General features: G+C 41.2%; 1 protein-coding gene across 6 annotated transcripts in view; it reads left to right on the top strand.

Moving 5' to 3' along the window:
- Positions 1-8849: 8849 nt before the first annotated feature.
- Positions 8850-19685, top strand: part of Pals2 (protein associated with LIN7 2, MAGUK p55 family member) — a 94764-nt gene continuing 83928 nt past the window's right edge. For 4 of the 6 annotated variants that reach the window (XR_007210040.1, XM_048339674.1, XM_048339673.1 and 1 more), the window contains exon 1: positions 9529-9648. The gene's annotated coding sequence lies outside the window, so the exon portion shown is untranslated. Of the gene's footprint in view, positions 8986-9528; positions 9649-19685 lie in introns of those variants that run through there. The other 2 variants (XM_048339675.1, XM_048339677.1) reach the window with 2 other exon arrangements.

Below are 19685 nucleotides of genomic sequence, written 5' to 3'. Positions count from 1 at the left end.
ACTGAATGAGTCAATGCCTTCATATTGGACCTTCTAGCCTCCAGAATTAAGAAAAAAATAAATTTCAGTTCTTTATGAAGTCTTCAATTCTAGGTATTTTCATATGGCAAGCCCAAACAGACTGGAGACACAAAGAAGACTCTTCTTCTAAGTCCACAACTTCTGGCACTTAGTTGCATCCCTTAGAGTAAAAACCAAAATGAATATCTATGTTGATAGAAGACCTTATAAAACAATGTATAAATACAAACACACAAATTATACTACAAATCATGAAATCGATCCAGTCAGGCAAGAACCTCCCTAAAAACAACTGAATTAGAAAATAAATGACATGCTTATGTCTCCCTAATGGCAATGTATTATGAAAGAATCTGAAGGATTTTTTTTTTTTTGTCACCTGCTTGGTTGTCTGAGAGACCAATTCTTGGCAGTTTGGTATGCATGTTAATAGGTGCCCTTGGATCAGCACCTATGTGGAAAGGAGACAGTAGCAGGATGGGACAGAAGAAGAAATCAATGTGCAACACAGGCCTAAATGACAGCCTCAGCAGCAACCCACAGTAACTCCGCAGCTAGGGTGGCCTTTTGGACTTGCACACAGGGCTCATGTGACTGGGCCTTTATATCCCTGTCTCTGTGAATCGTTTGATTTGGACTGTCCTGGAAAGGGCTCATATCTTTTAGCATTGTGGGTTTTCTGCAACGGAGACAATCCCCAGATAGCTGACAGCTGAAAGCTTTTTTCCTGACAGCTCCCTCAAAGCTGGAGTAGTGAGTCTTTCCTTGAAGGCTGAAGGTGAGTGGGCAGGGCATCTCTGTATCCAACAGTCTCTAAGAAGCTGAAAGCAAATGGATATTAAAGGGGGAAAACAAGCCCAATCAGGCAATTGTTTTTCAATGCTCTGTTATAGATGCTTCATGTAAGGTATACTTGAAAGTATTTATTTAATGCAAGTGCTGCTCATTTCTGGTACAGAACTGAATTTATACTTAAGTTTAAAATTGATGCTCTCTATTAGTTTCTTACCTGGTTAGCTACTGTACCACAAAACTGTCTTCAGAAGTTCAGGTGCCATTGGCTCATGCATATAATCCTAGCTACTCTGGATGTTGAGGTTGGAGGATCAAGATTCGAAGCCTGGTCAGGGAGGAAAATTAGTGAGAATCTGATTTCTAATTAACCATCAAAAAACTGGAAAAGCAGCTGGCAGCAGCCTTGAGCAAAACAACTAAGGGATAGTGCCTAGGCCCTGAGTTCAAGACCAGTATCAGTATAAACAATCTTCAATTCATGTGCTCATTTTTAAACAACAGTCATATTCTACTAAATGAATAAAAATCTCACTAAGAAAAAACTCTTTTGGGGTTGGAGTAAAAGTAGCATGGTAGCCTATCATATATATACAGGCCTTGGTTTAATTCCCAGTATTAAACTCCTCCCCCCCCCCCAAAAAAAGCGCCAAAAATCCTGTCCTTTTAGTGTACTATTCTTTATTTTAAAATTACTGATCATTTATCAGTCTTTTATCTTAAAAGCACTTTAGAAAAATTGGTACTTATACTTTAACAACAGAAACAGCTTTTCTACCAATTCTATAACACTAAGACACACACACACACACACACACACACACACACACACCTATACACTGTGAGTTTGCAGATCAAGTTGATGAACTGAGTTAAATAACATAGAGAACCCTTCATTGTAGTGACTTGTACTATAATACATTCCAGTTGAATTGACTGGAGAGTCACAAAGCAGTCTGTGTTTGAAATATGGGAACAAGTAGAAGCTTTGCCCCAGAGGTGCCTTCAACATTTCTAGCACTGAAGCTGTGCAGGTGAACTTAACCTTTCTTCGGTTGCGTCTTCGTTTGGAAAACAAGGATAATCACAATACCAGTGGGAATGCTCTAACTGAAGGACTACAGCAGTGTCTATTGTGTAGGTGTAAGCTCAACAGATAGTTGCTATTCCCTATTATTACCAAAGCAGGATTTTTTAAAGACCCATTCTTTCACATTTTGCTAGTTACATACAAAGGATGAGCCATAAAGATGGCAGGCTTCCCCTAAAAATGGGCCATTACTGCCAAGTTCTAGTGGATTACACCTGTAAACTTAACTACTCAGGGGGCTGAGAGCTGTGGATTATGGTTCAGAGCTATCTGGGTAGAAAAGCCAGAGGTGGAGGTGTGTGACTCAAATGGTAGAGCACTAGCTCTGAATGAGAATTCAAGCCCCAGTACTGATACAAAATCAATAAATCGAATAAAATTGCCCATTATCTTCTAGTTTTGAACAGCACCAAAAATCTTGCCCTGGCTATCACACACCAACACATACTAACAGCTACTTCCACCCACCCACTTCCATTCTTTTTTTTTTTTTTTTTGTCCTTAATCCTGATCAGTTTTCAGTGACTCATTGAACACAAATATCTTTAAGTGCTAATTATTCCTCTTCAAGAGTTGGTTTTATCCTCAGGGTCTCTCACTAAGCTGCTAGAAAAACATACATTTTTACAGTTATTTCCACTTTAATGTCATTTTTTAAATTGAATGTCATTTAAAAATCTTCTTTTTAGGGGCTGGGGATATGGCCTAGTGGCAAAGAGTGCTTGCCTCGTATACATGAAACCCTGGGTTCAATTCCCCAGCACCCCATATACAGAAAATGGCCAGAAGTGGTGCTATAGCTCAAGTGGCAGAGTGCTAGCCTTGAGCAAAAAGAAGCCAGGAACAGTGCTCAAGCCCTGAGTCTAAGCCCCAGGACTGGCAAAAAAAGAAAAAAATCTTCTTTTTAATACCTGAGGAGGAGAGATCTTTTCCTTTTCTGAGCTCATATGTAAATGGGAGAGGTGAAAGTTTGCAGTAAATGAAAACCTCAAAGAGTTACTTAGAGTTACAAAGAGTTAGCTATATATGCAGGCTGCTAGTAAACTCTAGGGTTTTAAGGCTTATGCTTTAAATTGGATTGTACATTTCTACTGTAGCATGCATACACAAATATACGCTTTTGTATGTATGCCAATACTGGGTTGTGAACTTGGGGCCTGGGTACTGTTCCTTAAGACTGTCACTCAAGGCTAGTTCTCTACTACTTGAGTTATAGCTCTACTTCTGTCTCTTGGTGGGGGGGGGTGGTTAATTAGAGATAAGAGTCTCAGAAGCTTTCCTGCCCAGGCTAGTTTTGAATCTTGATCCTAAAATCTCAGCCTCCTGAGTAGCTGGAATTACAGGTGTGAGTCAGTGATATCCAACGCAGATACACGCTTTTTCCTTCAAAATGTCCTTTAATTTTAGAGCTCCATCAACTAACACCTTGGTTTTAATGAGTGCCTACTACATACAGTCCTACGACAAATGAAGTAGGCATTATCCTACATAACATTTTGGGCTCTTACCTGCAAGCAAGATGGATTTGGGGACTGGGTGGTGACAAAAATATGCAAAGATAAATATTTGAAAAAGTAACTGATGCTATCTATTATGAAGCAGAATAGGTAAAGGGTTAAAGAAATAATTAAAATGCTACAGAAACTCAAAGGACTGAAATTACCTCTGTTTGAGATGTGGCAGAAAAGATTTCAAGAAAATGAGGATTTGAGATTTTTGAGCAGCAGCGATGAAGGAAAAGGCATTACTGCAAAATCCAAGAAATAAAAACATAATGGTACAAGATATATAATACTCAAACAGAGGAACGTTGGACATCATTTAACTGACTTTGGATATGGAAACCCATAGGCAGTAAGGTGACAGGGATAAAATGACTGACTTCATGTAGGCAGGTATAGATTGGATGCAGGCAAGGAGAGGAAAAAGACGTAGGCGCTGGAGGACAAGAAAGTTCCTGTAACTCTCAGAAGGTAGGCATCAAAAGAACTAACTGGGTGTAGATGAAATAATGTGCCTGTTAGGGAAACAGTAAGAGGAGGTGAAGGAAAGGAAATAATCATGGGAAATATCAAAGAGGGATAGATTAGGGTAGCCAGAAGCAGTAAATTTGATGTCAGACATGCTAACTGAAGCTGTGATTGACTTGTCTGGATGGAAATACTCAACTGATATACATGCTGGAAGTAGAGCGGTTAGCATGCATGAAATTCTTGATGCTTTCTCTGGTTACACTTTCCATTCAGAAACTCCTTCCATTCATAGTGGAACATGTTTGTTTAAGAAGTAGGAGGAGTTAACACAAGTAGGTAAGGGGTTAGAGATAGAACAGTCAAAGAAGTAGGAGTTGTTAGGTTGCTCTGTATCAGGGAAGGAAAGGTTCAAAAAGTGGGGTGCAATGAGTAAAATGGAATGAGCACTACTAAGCAAAGACCTTTAGGGGAGACTCCAGCATTCCATTGTGTCACTGACTGGACATTTATGTGATTCTTTAATTGCTTTGTGCTCTACATCATCAGAAAGTATTTGATATTTTTGGTATTTTATTGCTGGCATTTACTGCCCAGCAACTGGTGAACAAATATACATATGAATGAAAATGTCAATTGTGACAATATTACAAGTAGTTTCAGTGGCCAAGTGGGTGAGGAAACTATTCTAATACCTAAAGTCAATGAATAACGGTGTGTATGTGTATTTGTGTGTGTAAGTAATATTCTTCTATATACCTCCTCTTGCAAGAAAGAAATGAACAAATCTAGCATAGCTAAGTTCTTACAATTGTTGGCTCTAACTGTACTAGCTTTGAAACACTAAAAGGACAGCTATGATGCCAAGGGGTTACTCTTTTAGATAGCTAGCTTAAAGAAAATTCTGCTAAGAATAACATTTCAGTTTATTTGGGGTTGTCTGTTGACCAGTGAGATTTCAGAAAGATTTAGATTACAAGAAAAGCCTCTGACAGGTATCTCTGGAAGCAAGATTAAAATAATATTGTACACAGTCAGATGTTGTCCAAGGGTTTGTAAACCAGTGCCAGTAGGAGTACTCAGAGATTTGGGAACAGTGATCTTCAGGCATCCAGGTGAGACTAATCTAGGGAAGCTTTAGGAAGGAGATAAATTTAAGCTGTTTTGAAAGGGGACTATTCTAGTCAATTGGCAAAGAGTCTTAAGGCACAGGATTAAGTGTTTTAATTTGATTACTCAAGATAATTTGGAGCAACCTGGTGTTCTAAAAAGATTTAATATAAAATGTTGACTGGAAGAGGGTTTGTTTCCCTAGTTCTTAACTCTGGCTTCATGTTAGAATGACCTGCGGAGCTTTGAAAGGACAAAGTGCCTAGGCAATACTCCAGACCAGACAAATACAGGGGTAGGACCCAGGCACTAATACATTATTAAAAAGTTTGTGGGTGATTCTAGCAAGCAGCCATAGTGGAGTGTGGACAACATTGCATGCAGACAAGGGAGAGACTGGATTTAGGAAGGTTAGCAAGGAGGCAGGAAATAGGAGTCTGACCTAGCTTTGTGTACAGAGATTAAAAAAAAAAAAGAGGGAAGCTAAATAAAGTATTCTGAAGGAAGAGTGGGTTGCACGTTGTGATACATGTCCATTGCAATTTGTCATTACGCTATCCTGCAGAAGCACTGCTGCACTAATGATGGATTAGTTGGGAAGCTAGCAGATAGGGCTGTTTTTGCTAAAACTTAGGGGCTTTTACTATTAGCAAAAGTCTCAGCCAGGCGCTACTGGCTCATGACTGTAATCCTCCTATGTTCTAAAGAGGCTCAGATCTGAGGATTCAGGTTCAAAGCCAGGCTGGGCAGGAAAGTCCATGAAATGCTTATCTCCAATTAACCACCCAGAAGCCAGAACCACCCAAAAGCTCAAGTGGTAGAGTACCAGCCTTGAGAGAAAAAGGGAGAATGTGAGGCCCTGAGTTCAAGCTCCAGTACCTACACCTACACACACATACACATGGCACTCACACATCTCCATTTGGAACAAATCTAATCAGAAGAGGAAAGAAAACTGTTATATAAACTTCACATGTATTTGAAAAAGGAGAACAAAGGAAATCGTGAGATCTCTGCAATTAAGAATCAAAATGTAGACTTTAAATTGAGCTACAGTGAGGAGATACTAGGCTGTGTGGTAAAAGAATGACCTTGAAGGAAAAGCAAAGGACATGGAATAGAGACTTACTATCACTTTGAATCTTAATATTCTCCTTTTCCAGAATGAAGCTTTTGTAACAGGAGTGGGAAATGAATAGTCTCAGAAAGGATCTCTTAGGAAGGTAAGCTAGCAGGCTAGAATGTCCCAGAGTTTCAGTGTTTAAATCGGACCATTGAAAATTAACTCTAGCATGCCCACCTTTTTAAAGTTTAGAGGAAGGGTAGAATGTGGGACAATAAAGAAGTTCTGCTTCATGATATAACTGAAAAGGAAATATATGATCAAACATAGACATTAAAGGAGAAACTTCATTGCAAGAGTTTCCTGTAAAATGATTGAAGACAATTAATGGAGCAAAATCATTTTCTTCATTTTTTTGAATCTTACAACAGTAATAAACCTTTATCTAATCGCTGTGGTTCTTATTTAGAGACCAGATTTGTAACTGTAAATGAGATACTTGTCTCTCTAGTCCTGTGCTTCCAATTCACAGACAGTAGTATTGGGCAGGGCTAGTCCAATCTATGCAGCAGGTAGGTTTTACACGTTGTTACATAAAGGATAGTATTGTCCCTTCCTCCTCTAACTTCCTCAGTTAACTTTGTCCTACTGGCAGGTAGAGGGGTAGAGTTTAGAACATTGTTTCTAGAAAATCCTTCTTAAAATAAAGGGATCAGTATGAAAGAGATCTGCAACACACCTAGAAATACTGTCCACACCCCACCTTGATCAGAAGAGCTCAAGGCAAGCATACTAGCTGGGTGGGAGGGAATCAGGTGAGGTGGGAGTCAGAAAGGTGAAGATAATTAAAAACAAAAACAAACAAACATACAAAAAAACCCAGAAACCTAGAGTAGACTGTGGCAGGGAGTAACCATTGAGATTCTGGGGCCTGTAGTGGTAAGAAAGACCTGAGGGTCTGTTGATTCTCAGAAAAGAAACCACATACTTCCCTTCTGCCTTTGCTATTGGGCTCCAAGCACAGTCCCATTTACACAGAAGGCCTGGCTGCAAAAGGGGGGCCATAGCACCTGCCTGAAGTTAATTTGCACCTCTTGGCATATTCAGCTTTTCTTCATTGCTTCCAATTTCCCTTCCCTGAGTTTGCTCTTCCAGGAAGGAAGTTCTTTAAATTAACACTTTACAAAGTATCCCTAACATAAGAGTCTGCAAAATTAATGATTCTTATGGAAAAGCAAATTAATCTTTGATGCTTGATCGAAGCTGGACAAAACTCATGGTTTGGGGCACGGGGCCCTTTTACTATCTTTTACATCTTAGATTTTTCTTCTTCTCCTCTATGCCTGCTGCATATGAAGAGAAGAGACAATCCATTCCAAAACTCCATCTCTGAATCCAAAGGGCCACGATGGATTCACTCATTCGTGCAAACATTTACCCAAAGCTACGTTTCTACAGGGGCTGTACAAGGTGCTCAGAGCTGAGAATGTCTGCAAAGGGGAAGCCGTGTGTCACATAAGAAGTTCTCGCACTTTCTACATTCATGGTTTGAAAAGACTGCAGTAAACACGGTGTTCTATTGAAATAACATCTTAATAGGTTTTTGGTTGTTTGGTTTTTTGTTTTTTCAATTTTAGGAAGAACACGACAGCTTTTCCAAAAGCCCTCATCACAAGTCCCAGGGTTCTCAGTGATCTTTAAGGGGGTTGGGAAGTTCCCTGAGTGCCTCGCTGTGGTTTTCTAGCCAGAAGCCTCTGCTGTACTGACTGCATTGCTCATTTCCTTTCAACTGAAAAATTAAATCTGCACTACTGTCAAAATGTGTCATCTGCACACCCGGACACTCATCCCAATCCGCCACACTCCGCGCGGGGAGGATGCTGGATTCTCCCTCGCTGCGAGGTCTGGGAAGGCCAGATGTTTGCGAGGAGCTGAACCACTGGGTGCAGGGAGTGTCTGGGCAAAGGCGACTCCTAGGCTTCCACGGAGCCTGGGTGCTATAAAAAGAGCTAGTGTCCGTCCATTTCTTGGGGTGTGAATCACACTCCGGGGTTGGGCCTTTGGGAGAAAATTCATGAAGGACAAGTCAGCGCTGCTGCAGGACCGGCCGAACACCCACCGCAGCCAGGGGTGCGCGTACAGGGAGGAGGAAGATTTTCCAGAGGCGTTTTCTCTGAGGTCTGTTTCTCCTTTGTGGCAACCCTCCCCCACCCCACACACCTCCCAGAGTGGGTTCTTGGACTGTAAACTCTCAGGAAGGACAGGGAGGCGCCTCCGATGCGGGATGGACTATCTGTGCCCATCAGAAAATGCTGAATTGTGACAGCGGGGATTTCGTCTGAAAGAGCCCGCATGAACTGGGTGCGTCCCGCGGGGCGCAGCTCGCGGTGAGGGAGCCCCGCGGGCCTAAGGCGGGGTGCGGGCCGAGCGGGCGCCGCGGGCAGCTCCGCGCTCGGCTCGCCCCGGGGCTCCACCTGGCCGCCCGGTGCCCGCCCGAGGGGCGGGGCCCGGCTTCCCGGCGGCGGCGCCTCCGCGTGCCCGAGCGCGCGCTCCCTAGCGTCCGGCGCACGCGCGAGGCCGGGAGGGCGCGCACCCCGGCGGCGGCGGGAGGCGGGGGTAGCCGGAGAAGGAGGAGGAGGAGGCGGAGGAGGAGAAAAGCTGAGGGGAGGTTGCCCGCGCGCGCGGCGGCGGCGGCAGCAGCGGTGGTGGCCGCAGTGGCAGCAACCGGAGCTGGGGCGGAGTGGGGAGCGCGGAAGGGGGCGGAGGGAGAAGAAGGCGGGGGCCCAGGAGCGACGCATTTCCAATTCCCAACTACGAGCCCCGAGTTTGTAGATGGGGCTGCTTGGCGGCGCCTGCGGCTGAGGGAAAGCGGCGGCGGCGGCGGCGGGCGGAGCGGAGCGGCGGCGGCGGCGGCGCGGAGGCGGTCGAGGTGCGAGCCGGTGAGTTGCTGGCGCCCCCACGCCGCCCGGGTAACGGTCTCGCCGCGCGCCGGCCGCCCGGCCGGGGGGCGCCCTGTTGCTCGCCGCGGCGCGCCATGCGGGGACCCCGGGCCGCCCCGCCCCTCGGCACCTGGGCTTCCGCAGGCTGGGGCGGAAAGGGGGCCGAGTGCCCAGAGCCTGGCCCGCGGCGCGCTCCGCCAGGGCTCCCCCTGGTTCGCAGGCTACGCGCAAGCCGGGCTGGCGGGCCGGAGCGCGGCAACGTGTCCGGCCCATGCTGTTCGGCCGCCGCGCCCTGCGCTCTCCACGCGCTACCCGGCGCGGCCCGGGTTGGGGGCTGCGGGCGGGCGATCGGGGCCCCCTCGGGGCTGGAGGCCGGGGCGCCCACCCGGTCTGCGGGAGGGAGTCGCGTGGAAGCATGAATGGAGTGGAGCGCCGGGAGCGGCGCGGCCGGGTCTGACACCTCCGGGTGAGTCCCGGGAGGAGGCGATCCCGCCGCCTCTGGCTCTGGGCGAGCTCAGAGTTGGTGGGGGTGGCGGCTTTCGGCAACTCCAGGTTGCTACTTCCGAGGCTCGAGATTCCAGTTGATTTGGCTAAAGTGGTGGTGGGCCGCGCACACGCTGCTGCGGGGGCGACCGTAGCGAAAATCCTGCTCCCGGAGCCCAGGTACTTTTATCCGGTGCTGGAAAGGTGCTGGGACTGCTACTGCCCCCTCACCCCCCACCACCCAGCCTTCACCCCCCTCTTTTTTTTTTTTTTGGCTGGGTGGAGGGCCAGGAGGGAGTATATTGAGGGATCCGACCGTGTGATGACTGCATGTGGATTGGTTGGTGGTATTTTATTTTTCAGAAGGACTTTTTAACACTTTATTGGGAGTTTATTCTCAATCCTACCAGCTCCTGGGATTTAGATCTCCTCATTACATCCCTTAGACTTCCGTCAGCTGGGGCGTGCATTTGTGTAGGTGGGGGAGGGGGGCGAGGAAGAGAATTGAACACTGACTGGGAAGCTCAGAATAATTACTTAGGAAGATGTCATAAGTATTTCTCCGCATTACTTATAAACAGCTGGTTAAGGTCAGAAACTAGCCGCATCTCCCCCCTTTGCCTGCGCCTTTGGGGATTGTTGGAATTTTACTTTACGTTTCCTGAATTGCTCTCATTGTGGTAAAGCCGAGAACATTTTGGGGGTTTATTAAAAGGCTGTTGGACTGGAGTATGATTTAGCAACCATTTCTATCCGTGAAATCTTGGCCAGTGGGAAATACATGTCGAATGTATGTATAGGGGTGCGCAGTACACTTAATGCAGATAGTTTGGCATATAAATGTTAAACTACCCAGGCGTGATTATGGCCTGATTATCGTTTGTCTTCTGGGGCCTTATGTAAACAAAGAATTTCTGTGGTTTGGGTCGTTTTGGGGTCATTTGTATTTACCTCCATCATTTAAGTATTTGTCTAAAGTACATGTTGGTAGGGTGTGTTGCTACTCCCTGAGGCCCATGATTCTTTTATTCTAGACCAAGTTACATAATACACAGATACTTTTACTTGCCCTGTTTTACCCTATATAGAGTGCACACTATGGAACGAGTGTTTGTCTTTTCCTTAATGAGGCTACTTTAGCTGTGAACTGTTTGACATTTTAGGTTGAAATCAACACTGGAAAAAAATGGTGTTTAAGCAAGTCTGGTAGCTTTACCTTAGACAGATTCCATATCTGTATCTGTCTGTCCCTTCCTCCCTTTAGGGAAACTGCTGGATTTTCAAAAATAAATAATTTTTCTAAGACATTTGAAGGAAAATTATGCATTTTTCTTCCTGAGCCTCATTTTGGATGGAAATTGTACCGGAAAACTACTTGCCCTTTCTCTCTTCCTCAGTTTGGAATTAAAAAGAAAAGTCGTAATACTCCATGTTGCTTTTTTTAAAAAAAGAACGTTTAAAAATTAAGTTGCTTGCTTGAAAAATTACTATACACCTCCCACATTTTGGACAAGTTGCATTAGTAAATTATTGATGAGAGCTGCAAATTATTACAAGGTTCATCTAATCAAAGCTACCTCATTATAAAAGAACACCAAGAAAATAAATACTATAAGAGACAAAAGGGCTGGGAATGTAGCTTAGTGGTAGAGTGCTTGCCTAGCATGCATGGAGTCCTGGGTTCGATTCCTCAGTTCCACATAAACAGGAAAAAAAGAGACAAGAGGATCCATTTATATATTTTACATCGCTTACAGTAATATAAAAGACACTGATTAAAAAAGAATTTTTCTTTCCAAAAACATTTGATTTGATAAATAAATTTGTATCAGAACTCTGCTTCAGCTAAGTGTAGTTAACCTGCGGAGGATGTGATGATTTTCAGGAAAAATGAACGCCTGCTCATTTGATAAGTACTGGGCTACTTGGCTGTATTGTCAGTTATCCCTAAATTGTTGTTAGAACAATCAGTTTTTGTCTTACCTGTAGGTTCTTTCCTTCTGAAAGTAGTGTTCACATTTGTAAACACTACATCGTGAGAGCAAAAAGCATGGCAAATTTCGACTAGCATGGTGCCATTTTTAAAGATTTTATGATCAATACTACGTTTATTAAAGATTTTATGTTTTTATTGTAGGGATGACTTTTGTTTCACATATTTTTGGTCAGTCTCAGAGCTGCAGTGAGTTTCCCACACGTTTTCCTGTTATTTGTGTGTGACCACTGGGGGGAGACTTCACAGCTTAGCTTGACCAAGTCCCTCTTTTGAGTATATTAGCTGGTCATCATTTTAGCACTTTGGTAAATTGTTGGGCCACGTGTGTGCACTCAGAACCAAGTCTTGATCAAGGTACTTTATGACTTTTGTTTATAACTCACACCCTACTCAGGAAGTACCTCCTCTTATGGACTGCTGTTGACAATATTTAACCTCCTTAATAATAAGGAACTCAATGAACAAAGGATATTGCATTTAGAATTATGATAGAATCACTCAGAGACTTTTCTACAATTTTCATCATAGTTCTTTCACAGAATATCAAACAGAACAAAACCCATAATATATTATTTTAGGTTTTTCTTTAAGATGATTTTGGTCCTAAATCTCTCCCTTCCCTCAATCCTCTTCCCTCCTCCCCCCCCCCCCATTTTTCTCTTCCCAGTACTGGGATTTGAACTCAAGGCTTTGTGTTTGCTAGTCAGGCACTTTACCCCTATGCCGCACCCTGGCCCTTCCTTTTTACTTGCTTAATTGATTGATTGGTTTTGTCAGTACTTTGGCTTTTTTTTTTTTAGCTCACAGCTGGTCCTTTATCACTTGAGCCAGACCACCGCCTGATTTTGTTTTCTACTGGTTAATTGGAGCTGGAGTTTCACAGATTTTTTTTTTCACCTGATCTGGCTTTGAACCCCAATCTTTAGATCTAAGTCTGGAACTTCCATCCCCCTAACATCCTCAGTAGCTGGGCTGACAGACATGTACCACTTCACCTAGCTATTAGTTGAGATGGAAGTCTTGGTAACTTTTTGTCTTGGCTAGCTAGCTTCATACCTTGATATCCTCTCTGGATCTCAGCATAGTATTATAGACATGAAACATCATGCTTGACTTGTATTCTTTTTTTAAATATATCTTACAAGAAGAGATATTTTCTGCTTAGGAATATGATCATTTCTGGATAACTTCGGGATTTTTTTAAATAACCACAATAAACTCTCTTTCTCTTTCGTTGGTTATAGGGCTTAAACTAAGACCTAGGCACTGTCCCTGAGCTCTTTTACTCAAGGCTAGTTCTCTATCACTTTTAGCCATACTGTTCGACTTATGTTTTTTTTTTAAAGAATCTCACAAGGATTTTCCTGCCGGGCTGGCTTTGAACCACAATTCTCATATCTCTACCTCCTGAGTAGCTAGGATTACAGGTGTGAGCCACCAGTACCCTGAAATTTCTAAAGACCTGTCAGACTTTTCAGCAATTCTGGGCAAATGAGAAGGACAATACGATGAATTTTACTTTGGGGGAGGTATTTTTTATTTTATTTTATTTATTTATTTATTTTATTTTATTTTTTTGGCCAGTCCTGGGGCTTGGACTCAGGGCCTGAGCATTGTCCCTGGCTTCCTTTTTGCTCAAGGCCAGCACTCTGCCACTTGAGCCACAGCGCCTCTTCTGGCCGTTTTCTAGATATGTGGTGCTGGAGAATCGAACCCAGGGCTTCATGTATATGAGGCAAGCTCTCTTGCCACTAGGCCATATTCCCAGCCTGGGAGGTATTTTTTAAAGCCTATTTTCAAATCTTTTTTTAATCACTTAGTCATGAACTGATCCCTACTCACCTTGGCAACTTCTGTCTTTTCCATTTAGATCTTTTGCCTTTTCCATTTAGATCTGTTGCTTCCTAACTTCTTTATCATCTGTCCATCTTGTTACATTCTTTTAGCATTGCAGTTCCTGTTCCTTGTTAATGCTATGGCTTTACCTGACTTTGGGTTTTGTACTCTCTGCGAGTCTTCTAACATCATTGCATGACTGCCTTGCTTTTATCTTGCATATTTCAGTTCAAATCTTATCTTTTCAAAAGAGAATTACCACTTAATCACCCTTTCAGAATCATAGAACCCTATCTATCATTACGCTTTTCCTGGTAAAATTTTTCTACAAACCATCTCACTTTATGAAATTTTGTGTTGTGTTATCTATATACTCTCACCATAAAGCAGGATTTAGACCAATTCCTAGCATAACACTATCATCACATAGATAATCCTAGATAATCCTTTATAAAAACCTGAAATTAAGACCTTCCTATGGATTTGGTGTTGAAATCAAGGTACTTTATAAAATGATGTGAATAGAAAACATATGTAATAAGTGTGCTGTTTTGGCCATCAGTAATTAAAGTTCTTGCTAACTGGCGAAATTTATTGTTAAGATGCAAGGAATGTCTTACGGAACCAAAGCTGGGACTTGAGATCCAGGCCAGCAGGGCACACTGATTACATCCTTTCTCTTTATTCCTTACAAGGCATTTACTTCATTCATTCCTTCTTTTTTTTTTTGGCCAGTCGTGGGCCTTGGACTCAGGGCCTGAGCACTGTCCCTGGCTTCTTCCCGCTCAAGGCTAGCACTCTGCCACTTGAGCCACAGCGCCGCTTCTGGCCGTTTTCTGTATATGTGGTGCTGGGGAATTGAACCTAGGGCCTCGTGTATCCGAGGCAGGCACTCTTGCCACTAGGCTATATCCCCAGCCCCATTCATTCCTTCTTTAGCCACCAAGGACCACTTCCTGTTCCTTAAATGGAAAATATGGCTGCCAGCCACATCTGTAGTTTCATGGTACCAGTTCAGACAAATGGAGACAGATTTATCTACTGCACATTTATTCTGTTTATCCAGTTTAACAAACTATTACACTATATTGTTATAATTTGGTTGCGATTATTATAGCTGTATTTAATGGGGTAATTGTGATTATTAATGTTCAATCACTCCTCAAAACACTTGTCTCCCACCTTTTTATTTGATCTTTAAGTCTAAAGATTGAAAAACATTCTACTAGGGATGTAAAAAAGAATTGTCTTTTAAGGGAAGAATTTACCATTTGGTTAAGCAAGATACATGAAGGAAAGAAACAACAAAAATAGCATGGTGGTGATGATAATAAAGAACCGGAAAACTGCTTGCAATTTGTATTACAGGAAAACGACTTAACTTCTTAATATACAAAGAGTATAATATATAGAGTACCTGCAAACCAATAAGAGAAAGACCAACCATCTGGTGGGCAAAGATCATGAACAGATAATTCTCAGAAAAGGAAATCCAAGCTGGGTGTGGTGGCTTGTCTTTGTAAATCCAGCCCTCAGAAGGCTGAGGCAGGAGGCTATTGAATTTAAGGCTAGCCTGGGCTAAATAGGAAGACCCAGTCTGAACAAAACAAGGAAGGAAGGAATGAACATATGAATCCAAATTGTTCTTAAACATATTTTCAGACATTGAACCTCACATTAAAACCATGGGACTATTTTCATCTATCAACTGGAGACCAACAAAATTTGATCATAATTTTAAAGAAGATAGAGGTTAACAAATGTTCTAACATGGGTGATGGAAAGATAAAGCAATAGAATGTGATGTATGTTTGACATTTTAGAAGAGCGTTAAGGTAAATAGAAAGGACTGAAAATATGCATAAGATGATGTGTAGATGTTTGTGAGAGAGTGAAGAGCTAACAGACAACTTATTTATATGAGCACTCATATTGCTGTGTTTTGGCTGTACTCATGAAAACTAGCCAGCAGGCCTTCCCCTTTTAACTCTCCCTACCCACTCAAAGAGGTTCCTTTTAAGGTCCTATTCTCTGTTCAAGTAGCAGCTCTTCCTTTCTTCTATTCTAGTACTTGTGAAGTTGTTTCTAGTATCTTTGAGGGGGGGGGCATTTTTTGTTCTTTTGTTTTGAGTACTGATTGAATCCAGGGCCTTTGCTCATGCCAAGTTCACTCTACCACTGAGCCACACCCCCAGCCTCTGTTGTTTCTGAATGGCTAAGACTTCCACAAACTTTGTATCCTTCCTTGAGCCTAGCACTTTTTTAAAAGGTACTTAGTAGCACTAAAATTGAGTTGAAAGAGCTAAATTTACTAGTTTTGTAGATCCAGTTCATAGTTTTATGCTATTAGAAGAAATCTTTCATAAAAAATATTATTTGGAATTTCACCTTGATAAATATATTTAGAGTATTTACTAAAACAAATGGGCAACAAGTTTTATAGATGCTTGGTTCATTGTGTAGTATATTAATGAAACTTTTTAATACTTTGTTTTATAAATACAGATTTTATGTAGATTAGATGTTAAAAGGTAGGTGGAAGACTAAGAAATGGGTAAACTTTTAAACAGAATTTGTGAGGAAAATGTCTCTTTGAATCAGCTAAAGCCTGTATCCTTAGGACAGGAAAAGTTAAAGGCCAGAGATGAATTTAGGGAAATGATAGAATTCAGAGCTACATTTTGGAAGTTACTAATGTAGGAAAATGCTACACTGATTTAGTTAAATCCATACTTCAGTAACACATACTTACGAAATTTTGCTCTGTTGGCCATTTGCCATAGACTGACTCTGGTTATAGATATCCTTCTCTGAAGGATTCTAACTTCTGTAGGTCTGGTTTGAGGCAGGAGCATTGTTTATATTGTTAAAAGTCCTCAAGAACCACTGGAGTGTAAAATAATACATCCCATGGAATGGCCTATTTAACAACCAGATCATTCAATGTTGCTTTAGGGTCCTGTGCCATTCAGATAATCATACCCCTAGGACTTGATCTATCCTACCTAATCTCAGCTCTTACCAGGTCATTGCCTTTATAAGTAAGTATCTCAATGGTTCCCATTGTTTTGCTTTCCTTCCTTTACCTTCTTGTTTCTTTTTATAATGCTTAGGCTCTTTGCCCAAGAAACCATCATTGGTCTCATCTACAATTTATTTCCCCAATACAGGACAAATTGTAATATAACACTTATGTATCTGGCACATATATTCATTATATGAGTGGATGACATAGTATGTGCTTTCATTCTTAGCCTCTTTAAGCTTGTATATCCAGTTTTACTATTTGAATATTAACCTTTTTCTTGTTCAGTAGGGTTCAGTAGCTTTGCTAAATATTTTCCACAGTTTTATCTCATTTGTTCATTGTGGATTTAAAATCAGGTTTTCCAAATCCTTGTAAGATTCTTTAAGTGGAGCTGTGGCTCAAAGTGGTAGAGCACTAACCTTGAGCAAAAGGAACTCAGAGACAGCACCCAGTTCAAGCACCTAAGTTCAAGATCCATGACCAACAACAAAAAAATAAAAATTCAATATACAGCTGAGTGCTGGTGGCTCATGCCTGTAATTCTGGCTACTCAGGAGACTGAGAACAGGATTATGATTCGAAGCTAGCCTGGGCAGGATAGTCCATAATACTCTTACTTCCAATAAATCACAGAAAAAGCCAAAAGTGGTGTTGTGACTCAAGTGGTAGTAGAGTGCTAGCCTTCAGCAAAAAGAGCCCAGGGACAGCACCCAGCCCCCAGGACCAGGGGGAAAAAAGATTCTGTTAATTTCTTTGGTAATTTTGGAGCCAGATAATCTGAAATTGGCATCACTGGGCCAAAATCAAGGATGGATGAGAATCAATTTTTGCTGCTTTTGGAGTGCTAACTTTGGCTTGTGGCTGTATCCCTCCATTCTTCAAGGGCAGCATTCAAATCTGTTTTTCTCCTTTCTCGGTCTATGTCTACCCCTCTTTCTGTGCCTATCAGTCTGTCTCTCATATCTCCCCATCACAACAGCTTTAACTTAATTACATCTGTTAAATCCTTTTTCCTAATGAGGTAATATTCACAGGTCCCAGAAATTAAGATAGCTTTCTTTAGGCAGCCATTATTTGGCCTTCCATAGTGATGCTTTGAGATGGCTCATGAAAGGAGAAGGGAGGATTGATGGAAATGTTTTCATTCCATCCTCATCCCCTGTTTATATTTAGTGTTTCTTAACCAAGGAAGATTTTGCCAACCCACTCCCCCCGGCGCATTTGGCTGTCACAACTGAGAGTTGCTACTGGTGACTGACAACCTCAAGGCCTTGAATTCAAATTCCAGCACGGGGATATACATTTCCCAAAAAACACCAGCAGTGCTGAGGCTGAGGAACACTATCCTAAAGATAGCATTGCCAATAGGCTTTTGAAGCAGTCCAGAAATTGTGTCCACATACATCACAAGTAAGAAGCCGCTAATCTGATTTGGTCAGGACTAGTAGTTTTTGGCTGATGGAAATTGATTTAAGTGAAGTTATAAAAAAAAAAAAGTCACAACTAGGTTAAACAATATATTATCACTTTAAGATATGTACTCATGGGTCAGTCTTTTCCTGAGAATGTATCTTTTGCCAGGAGCTTTCAGACTATCATTCTTAAGTAATGCATTATTACTGATAACTAGCTTTGAGATTTGAAGTCATGTAAGTATAGTATCTCCACTTGTGGTATTTTATGACTCAGTTGTTTATACTTGTCTTGCACCTTTAATTATAAAGCAGTTCAACGTGTGTGTGTATCAGTGTCAGTGTGTCACTTTGATTCCAAGTCATTCCAAAGAAAGAAAATAAAACTCTCAGACTTATGTCAAATATTATAAATATATATGTATACATGCGCACACATATAACAATCCTATTTTGTACCCCCAAAAAATAGCTCTCTGATGACTTAGAGTATTATCTTCAGCTGAAGCTTTTTTTATTATGACTTCTAGCCTGGAAATATGGAGAGGGCCACCACTACATTTGCAGATTCTTGACTGCTTGAGAAAATTTTGTTTAGTACTAAAATAAAAATTTATAAATTATAGGATATTAACTATACGTACTTTATTAATATTACTAGCTTAATGTTTGAGTTGCTTTCCTGTTAAAAGAAACACTGCTTTTTCATTAGCTATAATAGGTATTATTTGCTATCAAAATAATTTCTCATAGGATCTTTAAAAAAATTTATTATTAAGTAGTTGTATAGAAGTTATAATTCTTTAAGTCAGGTAATGAGGAAAAGACTTTCTGATCGATATTACCCTTCTACTTTTTTCTCTCCCATCCTTACCCTCAAGTTACGTAGTTTTTATAATGTTAAATCATACAGTTCCTTAAAATTGAGTACCATATCTTATTTTGTTTCTTAGCATTCAGAGAACAGTTAGAGACCTGCATGATAGCCTCATTTTTTTTTTTTTTCCTGAGCTCTGGCTCTTTTGTGTTATTCACAGTACATAGCTGGTAGAGGTGTTTGGGGTTGCAGCTAACATCAGTATGCTTCCTTTCTAAAATAAGAGTTCTATTTATTGTATAGGGTTATTTATTTTGAGACAAGGTCTCACTGTAGGCTAGCCTGGCCTCAAATTGGCAGTTCTCCTGCTTCAGCCTCCTGACTGAGTTCTGGGATCATTGGTATGTGCCACCATGCCTCGCTATTATTTTAACTGCATAATGCAAATAAGCTATAGCACAGAGGCTGGTACATTTTAGGTATTCACTAAATCTCTTACTATATGGTGTGGTGTTAAATTACAGTGGCTAATAATACACGTTTAATAAACATGTTTGTTGCTGCCTTTGCTTGATTCATAACTTTCTTTTTCCGTACATTATAAGAGATGGGTCTTACCTAAGTATTAGCAAAAGTAGTTTTATTTTTAATATAGTTCAATAAATTATGTACTGCTGACTAAAGTTAAGGTCTTATAGGACCTTTTAATGTTTACAAAGACAAATATTTGGTGGCAAAATGGATGAGGTGACCTCAAAGATTTCTTCCACTTGAAATTTTATCCAATAGACACAATCCCATGCTCTCCCTTGAAAACTCTACAGAAGTTAGCCTTTGATAGTGTAGCATTTTATTTTGATTAAAGAAAATGACCGCATTTCTCATATGACCATAAATGGTATATTATATAATTTAAATTTTTTAGCATTTCAGGTATGTGTACATGTGCCTGTCTTCAAGTGAATTCTCTTGTTTTATTTTGCTAGTTTGTATATTTTCTATAAAAATTTTCTATGAAAACTTTAACTTTAGTTATGTAAAATTATTATTTACCATTTTATTAATATTTTTCAAGCTGAATCTTTGACATAAATTTAGATAACTGAGTAAAAAGGTTGAAAGCATTGA

Source organism: Perognathus longimembris, chromosome 2 (genome assembly GCF_023159225.1).
Source record: "Perognathus longimembris pacificus isolate PPM17 chromosome 2, ASM2315922v1, whole genome shotgun sequence".
Lineage (NCBI taxonomy): Eukaryota > Metazoa > Chordata > Mammalia > Rodentia > Heteromyidae > Perognathus > Perognathus longimembris.
The sequence above is the reverse complement of the archived record's forward strand: the minus strand, read 5'-3'. Positions and strand labels throughout refer to the sequence as shown.